Source organism: Onychomys torridus, chromosome X (genome assembly GCF_903995425.1).
Source record: "Onychomys torridus chromosome X, mOncTor1.1, whole genome shotgun sequence".
Lineage (NCBI taxonomy): Eukaryota > Metazoa > Chordata > Mammalia > Rodentia > Cricetidae > Onychomys > Onychomys torridus.
Genome location: NC_050466.1, coordinates 86,013,167 through 86,022,848, shown reverse-complemented (window position 1 = coordinate 86,022,848; position 9,682 = coordinate 86,013,167). Strand labels below are relative to the sequence as shown.

General features: G+C 36.2%; 1 non-coding gene across 1 annotated transcript; it reads left to right on the top strand.

Moving 5' to 3' along the window:
• The first annotated feature begins 666 nt into the window (after positions 1–666).
• Positions 667–739, top strand: Trnak-cuu. Its single transcript has one exon. It is a non-coding gene; the product is annotated as a tRNA-Lys (tRNA).
• Positions 740–9,682: the final 8,943 nt, after the last annotated feature.

Here is a 9,682-nt window from a genome sequence, read left to right as displayed (position 1 = left end):
TTGGCTATAGGCCTAGAGTATCTGACAGACCATTTCAGAAGCAGGAATTCTGAAAGACCATCTTACCTTGTCTTGGCAAAGTATGGTGGTCGCTTTCATTGTGTCCCGCTTGTCCAGAAAGGACAGCATTTGTACTGTCAGCAGTTGAGGCAAGGGCAGTTCTTTCCCAGTAGGTCATTTTGTGCCAAGAAGACAAACTTCCAAATGGAAATGTCTTAGAAGCCCAACATTCTCTCGGGATCAAATTGGTGCTGCCAGGAGCAATTGTCTCTCATGTCAACAGAATTCTAAATTATTTAAATGCCATATTCTCTAGGTCCATGAAGTGTTTGAAGATTACCTGTCCATCTGACCTATGTATTTATAAATCTGGATAACCTAACTAACCTAATTATAGAGGTGACAAACATAGGTGACAATAACTCTGTAAGTCTCATCTACCTAAACAACCTAAGGACTAAGGCTTCCTATAAATAAGGCAAACAGTCTGTAAGCAATTGTACAGTAAAAGGACAATGACTTCAAATTGTGACAATACACAAAATATCTTTAACAGAGGTAGGAATGTATAGTGCAATATGCAATATGATAATAATCCTAAATATATATCAGTATACAGAATATCTTAAACAGAAGTAAAACATACATACAGTATGACAGACCTAAGCCCGGCTAGCTCAGTCGGTAGAGCATGAGACTCTTAATCTCAGGGTCGTGGGTTCGTGCCCCACGTTGGGCGCCAGATATTGGTGAAATTATTAAGGCCACTCCACGTAGTTAAAAGGGAGGTTTATTTTGTGGGGTAACTTACAAATGAAGGGGTAGGTTGCAGGGTCTGGCAAAGGTATAGGGCAGTCCAGCGGTGTTCCCTGGAGAACTCTCCTCGGTCTCTTCCTGCGTCCCGCGTCCCGGAACCAAGAGAGCCACCTCCTCCTGCTCCTTGGTCTTCCGCTCCCTCCTCTGCCCTGCCTTGTGGGCATGATCATTACTGAAGCCTCAATGGAGGTTGGAGCTTCCAGGCCAATGCTGGAATGGCTATCCACTACATTTTCTTGATTTCTTCTTTTTCTTGTTTGAGACTATATTTATGTAACATCCCCCTTTGCCTCCCTCCAAGTCCTCCCATATACCCCTTGTTGTGTTCCTTCGAATTTATGGTCTACCTCTTTATTAATTGTTCATATACACACATATATACATAATACATACATACGTTGGGATATCCAAGTACACAAATACAGCTGGTTCAATCTGCAAAATGTTACTTGTGTGTATCTGTTTTCAGGACTGACTGATTGATGTCCTCTTCCCTGGGCAAGACTGTTTCTCCCACTCGCAGCACTCTTCTGATGCTTACAGTTCCTTGTGTAAGGTTGAGGACTCTTGAACTTTCCTCTATCTTATTTTCATATATGTGTTATGATATCTTTTGACTCTATGTCCCACATCTGAGTCCGCTGGCATCCTCTTGTCTCATCCTTCCAGGTAGTGGAATTATAAGCTACACCACATCTTCAAGGGTTATGGTGAAAACTGAATAGTTTTTTTTTCCCTGCTTTCTTTTCTTTTTCTTCTTTTAGGCAGAGTCTCACCATGTACTTTAGATCATAAAAAAATTAATTCAATAAAAAGTGTCTTTGGAGATATTCACCTGTTAGATTTTTAGAGAGATACTATGAGTAAACACTTGTAAGAAACTAAAGGAAATCGGGTCCAAGGAAAAAAATTGGAGTCCAATATCAACAGTAATACACATTTAGTTTAACCAAGACCATCTCTATGTAAGGCCCATTGAGAAGGGGAAGATTGATATTAATTCTTCTTTCATTGTCTGGTAGAATTGTGTGTGTGTGTGTGTGTGTGTGTGTGTGTGTGTACATGCACATATGAAATTGAGGCAGGGTACATAAAACTGGGAAGGGAATGTGGAATGAAGGATTCCACAGGAGTTGGAGGGGTGCATAAAGGATTGATTTGAATTTCTGTAAGGAAAAATAAATTAAAAAACATAAAAAATAAAGAAGTCAGGTGTGATGATTTAAAATATGAAAAGGAGAGCCAATTATTTGTATGAAAATTTCAAAGTTCCATGAGTATTTTATAATTTATTTTTCTTAAAATAATTATGTGGTTTTAAGTGTTCAGTGTACTTCACAGATAAGGTAACTGTGTGTTCTATATTTGCTCAAGAGCACAAAGAAAGTTATGGGCTGGATTGTAATCATCTTCAGGTATTGGTGGTGGCTCTGGAATCTCACAGCATATAGCAGGACCCAGAATACAGAAGGTGTTTAATGTTGATCAGAGTTTGGGTATGACTCAATTAATGTTTCTGAGTCATTATTGGTTTTGGAGAGGACTGTTAGAATGAATGTAAACAGAAACGTGTTTCTGAAAGTGGTTTCTGGGAGAAAATGTATCGAGAAAAAAGAAACTATGGATACTTGTTATGAAAGGTAGAGCAGAAGAGAAAATGATTAGTATGCTGGTTGTAGGTGCCTGTTTAGAGATGAGGACCTAACCCAGATCAGGCATGGTGAAGAACCTACTTTGTGCTGTTATTGTCTTCATGTCAATATTAATTTTCTGTTCTCTTGTTTGCCTTATATTATGGCATAATTGAATAACATATTGCATCAGAATGAGATGTAGGTCTGGAAACTTTGAAAAAGAAATAAAAATGAACATAAAGAGGCCTGGAAACAAAATACCACACTAAGCTTCATTTTTGATGTGGCAAATGTTAATGTGATAGACACAGTGTACCCTGTGCCAGCTGCTACTGTTTGTATAAGTATTGTTGTGGTCATTTGTTCCATTAATGGGAAAGAAATAATGACAGCATAAGGAGTCATATTGGTTGGGGAATTAATTTATTCTGAGAGGGGATACATATTCAGTGTTTCCACAGATGTAAACATGCATTAACCTGCATAATATAAAGAATGAGAACGAACAAATTGCTATTGTAGAAGAATAGCTATTCAGACACACAGAAATAACAATTTTGTTGTGGCATAATTAAGGCAGAGATTTTCTTTTCACAGCTTGGCCTAGATCTAGGCATCGTGACTCTGCCAAGTAGTTTTCCTTTCTCTGAGTTTCAGTTTCATCATATTTTCTACAGTAGGGTGGTTTATACAATTTCAGAAGCCTTTGTCAGGATAATAATATCATAGTCAAATTATCTGAATGATTGTCAGCAAAAAAAATGGCATAAATATTTTGCTAAAATGTAAAGGTGTCCTCAGAGATCTCTTTTGGATATTTCATACTACTTTTGGTCCCTATGCATTCACTTTATAGACCAAAAATTATTATTATTTATTTTAAACATTAAAATTCTCCTTTTATTTTAAACATTAAAATTCTCCTTTTCAGTCTCCCTATTGATTATAGTAATATTTGTCAAATTTGAGAAATGTATGCATCCTCATGTTCCCCCATTCTCAAGTCAATTACCTCTTCTACTTTGATTATTATTACTACATGTGTGTATATATGTGTGTGTGTGTGTGTGTGTGTGTGTATGTTTTTATTGTTTGTGTGTATATGGTTTCAATGCATATCAATCTACATTGGGGTCACATCCCTGGGAAAGCTAATTCTTTTTGTTCTCTTAGCAGTCATTAGGTGTCTATAGTTCTTTGTGTTGGGATATAACCTCAAGAAAATTACCCCCTTCTGTGCTAACTTGTCCATTGACATTGCCATTTTAGGTCTTGTTTATTCAGCAATTAATAGGACAGACTATTTCACAGTTGACTTTCTGAAATTCTGGCCCTTAGAATCTTCTTGACCACTCTTTCATGATGTTCTTTGATGCATAGATGCAGGAGTTCTGTTGTAGATGTATCTGGTGACATTGGGCTCCCCAGGATCTATTGATGTTTGCATTGTGTCTGCTTCTGTTTTTTTATGATGGTTTCCACTTTCTCTAAAGAGAGGCTTCTTGGATGAGAGGTAGTAACTACACTTATCTGTAGGTATAAGGATAAGATTTAGAATGTAGTAAGGAATTATGCTAGTCTAATAAATTGGAGTAGTACATACATTTCTAAAGTTCATGACATTACTAGCCCCAGGAAGCTGGCTAGGTTTCCAGTTACCAGTCATGATTTCCCTCCTGTTGAGTGGGCCTTAAGTTCAATTAGATAGCTGTTAGTTGCCACCAACACATGAGTGCCAATTATTGCACTTTTAGGCATATGTTACTGTGATTGTAATTGTCATGGTTCATAGCTTTTGCAGCTGGATAGGAATGTTTAACTGCTTTCTTCCCTTGGCCGACTGCATAGTATTTTCTGGAGCTATGAAGGCTATACTATAAAAAAATTAGGCTTTCAGGTTTGTTTCAGCTAGAATCATCTGAATCCTATATCCTAACTGTATTGTGTCTTCAGCAATAAGGGCCCATTCTAAACCTCTGAGATGCACCTAAGTGCTAGATCAATACTCTTTACTGTTTAGGGAATTGTTTGACCAACCATTGGAAAGGAAGTTTCTCATGTTTAGTACTGGGGGGTTGTTAGTCCATGGATCTTGTGGGGAGCACTGTCAGCTGCAGATGAGACAGAATATGAGACATTTGTCATTCTGGGTCTGGGTTACCTCACTTAATGATCGTTTCTACAGCCATTCATTTGCTTTCAAATTTCATTTTTCGTAGAGCTGATTAGCATTTAATTTGTGTGAATGTACCATATTTTCATTATTCATTCACCTTTTGAAGGAAATTTTGGTTGTCTCCATTAATTTCCTATAAATAGTGTAGCTATGAGCATTGCTGAACAAGTACCTACCAAGTAGAATGTCAAGTCCTTTCAGTGAGTGCCAAGGAATAGTATAGCTGGGTTATATTGTATATTTATTTTTAGATTTTTTGAGGATTCTTCATATTGATTTTCAGGGGGACTGGAATAGTTTGCAATGACACCAGCAGTGTCTCTGTCTTTACCTCACTGTTACACATTTTATTGATCTTAGCCATCCTGAGCGGGATGAGATAAAATCTCAAAGTTATTTTGATTTGCATTTTGCTCATTTCTATGGCTAATAAACATTTTTGAGGTATATCTTGGCAATTTTTATCTATTTTATTGAAAATTCTATTCCTATGCCTAGACAATTTTTAATTTCATCTTTGTTTTAATATGTTGCTTGTATATTCTTGATATTAATCATCTGTCAGGTGCATTGTTGGCAAAAGTTCTCTCCCATTCTATGGACTTCTTTTTCACATGATTGATTGTTTCCTTAGCTATACATAAGCTTTTAGATTTATGAGGTCCCAGTTGTCAGTTGTTGCATTACTTCCTTGAAAAATGGAATCATGTTCAGAAAGTCCTTTTCTACACCTGTATCTTGTAGAATAATTGTAGTAGGAATCTTAAAAGGTCTTATTAATGAAATCAAACCCGAGGCCAGTTATTGGGGTGATTGCTGGAAGATCAGAGAAGCAGAACAAGCCACAGTTATCTCACCTTGCTGGTTCCTCAGCTGGTCTTATTTCTTCAGACTGCAAGCTTCTGAGTCCTCCTCCACATGAATTTCAGCTGAACTGTGTTGCTCCAAAGCCTGAACACTTAACCAACCAAATGCTTAACTAACTACATGCTTTTCTTCTTTAGTTCCTGGTCCTCACGCCTTATATACCTTTTTCTTTCTGCCCCCACTCCCTGGGATTAAAGGCGTGGGTCACCATGCTTAGCTGTTTCTAAAAAGTGGCCTTGAACTCAGAGATCTGGCTAGCTCTGCCTCCCAAGTGCTGGGATTAAAGGTGTGTACCACCACCACCCAACTTCTGTTATGGCTTACTCTTCCCATTTTCTAGCCACCATTTCTGGCTCTGTTCTAGTGGCTGTCTGTTCTCTGACCCCAGATATGTTTATTTCGGGGAACACACAATATTTCAGGGAACACAATACCCACCACAAATAATCCTTATGTTTTCTTTTAGAAGTTTTAGTATTTCAAGTTTTAAGCTAGAGTCTATGGTACACCTAGATCTACTGTTTGTTCACAGGGATAGATATGGGTGTAATTTCATTCCTCTGCATTTGGACATCCAATTTTTCCAGCAAAGCAACTGAAGATGATATTTTTCTTCCAATGTTTGTTTTCTAACCTCTCTGTCAAATATCAGATAGCTGTACTTATGAATACTTATGTTTGTCTTCTATTTTATTTCATTGTTCTACATATCTGTTTTTGTGTCAGTTTTGCATTATTTTTTATTACTATAACTCTATATCTTTCAAGCTAGAACAGCAGTTCCTCCAGTGTTATTTTTTTTTATTCAGAATGGCTTTGAGTATGTAGGATTTTATCTGCTCCCATATAAATTTTAGGATAGTTTTTTTTTCTATTTCTGTGAAGACTGTTGTGAATATTTTTATTAGGATTACCTTGAATCTATAAATTGCTTTTAGGAGAATGATAATTTTTACAATATTAGTTCAACTTATCCCGAATACAGGGTATATTTCTTAGAGTGGATTTTTAGTTTTCACTGTAGAGCATTTTTGCTTCCTTAATAACTGTAATATAACTACAGTTCCTATGAAACTATAATATCCAATTATACATTAGTACATATTATACTTGTCTTTCTGGGACTTGGTTGCCTTGCTCAGGATGAATTTTTCTAGTTCCATCCATTTGCCTGCAAATTTCATGATGTCATTTGTTCTAGCAGTTGAGTAATATACCTTTGTATAAATATAGATTTTTTTTATCCATTCTTTTTAGTTCAGGGACATCTAGGTTGTTCCCAGTTTCTGGCTATTATGAATAAAGCTACTAGGAACACAATAGAGCAAGTGTCCTTGTGGTAGGATGGAGCATCATCTCAGTATATGCCCAAGACTGGCCTTGAGATAGATAGATTCCCAATTTCCTAAGAAACCACAATATTGATTTCCATAGTGTTTGTACAAGTTTACACTCTGACCAGCAATGGAGAAGTGTTCCCTTTTCTCACATCTTCACCAGAATAAGCAGTCACTTGTGTTTTCTATCTTAGCCATTCTAACAGGTGTAAGATGGAATCTCAAAGTAGTTTTGATTTGCCTTTCCCTAATGGCTAAGTATGTTGGACATTTTCTCAGCCATTTGAGACTACCCTTTTTAGAATTCTCTCTTTAGATCTGTACCTCATTTTTTAACTGGGTTGTTTGGTTTGCTGATATCTTAGTTTCTTAAGTTCTTTGTATATCTTGAATATTAGCCTTCTATTCAATATGGAGTTGGTAGAAGTCTTGACCCATTTCTGTAGGCTGCTGCTTGTCCTATTGATGAAGTCTTTTTCCTTACAGAAGCTTTTCGGTTTCATGAAATCCCTTTATTAATTGTTGATCTTAGTGTCAGTTCTATGGTTATTCTGTTTAGGAAGTTGTCTCCTGCACTGATGTGTTCAAGGCTATTCCCTACTTCTCTTCTATCAGGTTCAGTGTATCTGGTATACTGTTGAAGTATTTGATCCACGTGGACTTGGGTTGTGTGCAGGGTGATAAATATTGATCAATTTTAATTCTTCTACTTGCAGACATCCGTTTAGACCAACACCATTTGTTGAAGAGGCTTTCTTTTATTCATTGTGTATTTTTGGCTTCATTAGCAAAAATTGGATATCCAGGGGCATGTGGATTTATGTCTGTGACTTTAGTTAAATTCCATTTATCAACATGTTTGTTTTTATGCCAATACCATGCAATACCATGCAGTTTTTATTACTACAGATTTGTAGTACAGTTTGAAATGATTGAGGGTGATATCTCTAGAATTATTGTTTCATGATTGTTTTAGCTGTTCTAAGCTGTTTTTGCTTTTCCATATGAAAGTGAGTATGGTACTTTCATAATGTTTGTAGGGATCGCATTGAACTGTAGATTACTTTTAGAAGGATGGCCATTTTCACTATGTTAACTCTACCTATCCATGAGAATGGGAGATCTTTCTACCTTCCAATATCTTCTTCAGTTTCCTTCTTCAAAGACTTGAAGTTTTTGTCACACAAGTCTTTTACTTGCTTGGTTAGGGTTACCCCCAAGATGTTTTATATTATTGGTGGCTATTGTGAAGAGCATTGTTTTCCTGAATTCTTTCTTAGTCTGTTTGCCATTTGTCCAGAGGAGGGCCATTGTTTTGTTTGTTTGTTTTGGGAGCTAATCTTGAATCTAGCTACATTATGGAAGATTTACCAGCCAAAAGAGTTCCCTGTTAGAATTTTGGAGTTAAATGGAGTTTCTCTCCATTTAATTTGATGTTGGCTACTAGCTTGCTGTAAATTGCCTTTATTATGTTTAGGTGTGTCCCTTGTATCTCTAATCTCTCCAGGACTTTTATCATGAATTGATGTTGGATTTTTTTCCAAAGGCCTTTTCTGCATCTAATAAGATGATTGATCGTGTGTCCTTTTTTCTTTCAGTTTATTTATATGGTGGATTACATTTACTGATTTTCATATATTGGACCACCCCTGCATCTCTGGAAAAAAGCCTACTTGATCATAGTGGATGATCTTTTTGATATGTTCTTGGATTTGGACTGTGAGAATTCATTGAGTATTTTTGTATCTATGTTCATAAAGGAAATTAGTCTGTAACTGTTTTTTCTTTGTTTATTCTTTGTTTGGTTTGGGTTTCAGGGCGACTGTGGCCTCACAAGATAAATTTAACAATGTTCATTCTGTTTCTATTTTGTGGAATAATCTGAGGAATATTGTCATTTACTCTTCTTTGAAAGTCTGGTAGAACTCTGTGTAAAACACTCAGGCCCTGGGGGTTTTGTTTTGTTTTGTTTTGTTTTGTTTTTTGTTTTTGTTCTTTTGGTGGAAAGACTTTTAATGAATGGTTCTATTTCCTTAAGAGTTATAAGTCTATTTAAGTTGTTTATCTAATCTTGTTCTAACTTTGGTAAATGGTATCTATTGAAAAAATATCCATGTCTTTTAGATTTTCACATTGTGGAGTACAGGTTTCAGAAGTATGACCTGATGATTCTTGGATTTCCTTGATGTTGCTATATCTCCCTTTTTGTTTCTGATTTTATTAATTTGGATATTCTTTCTTTGCCTATTAGTTAGTTCGAATAAGAATTTATCCATTTTGTTGATTTTCTCAAAGAACCAACTCTTTGTTTCACTGATTCTTTCTATTGTTTTTTGTTGTTGTTGTTGTTTTTGGGTTTTTTGTTTTTGTTTTTGTTTTTGGCTTCTATTATATTGATTTCAGCCCTCGGTTTGCTATCTACTCTTCTTGGATATGCTTGCTTCTTTTTGTTCTAGAAATTTCTGTAGGCATAGTTTCTCTGTGTCTCAGCAGCCAATTCCCAAATAGCCACTTAGGGGCTTAATATTATTTATAAATGCTTGGCCGATAGCTTAGGCTTATTGCTAACTATTACAACTTAAATTAGCCCATATTTCTTACCTAAGTTCTACCATGCAGCTAACGGCTTATCACCTCATGTGCTACATATCTTGCTTCCTCTGTGTCTGCCCTTCTTCACAGTTTCCTTAGTTTTGTTGTCTCTCCTACATTTCCTCACTGGCTGCCGTCCATTCATCTTTTCATTAAATCAATCCAAGTGACAGATCTTCACAGTGTACAAAAGGATTATTACACAGTATCTTTTAGATATGTTTTTAAGCTGCTAGTATGATGAGATCTCTCCTTTTTTT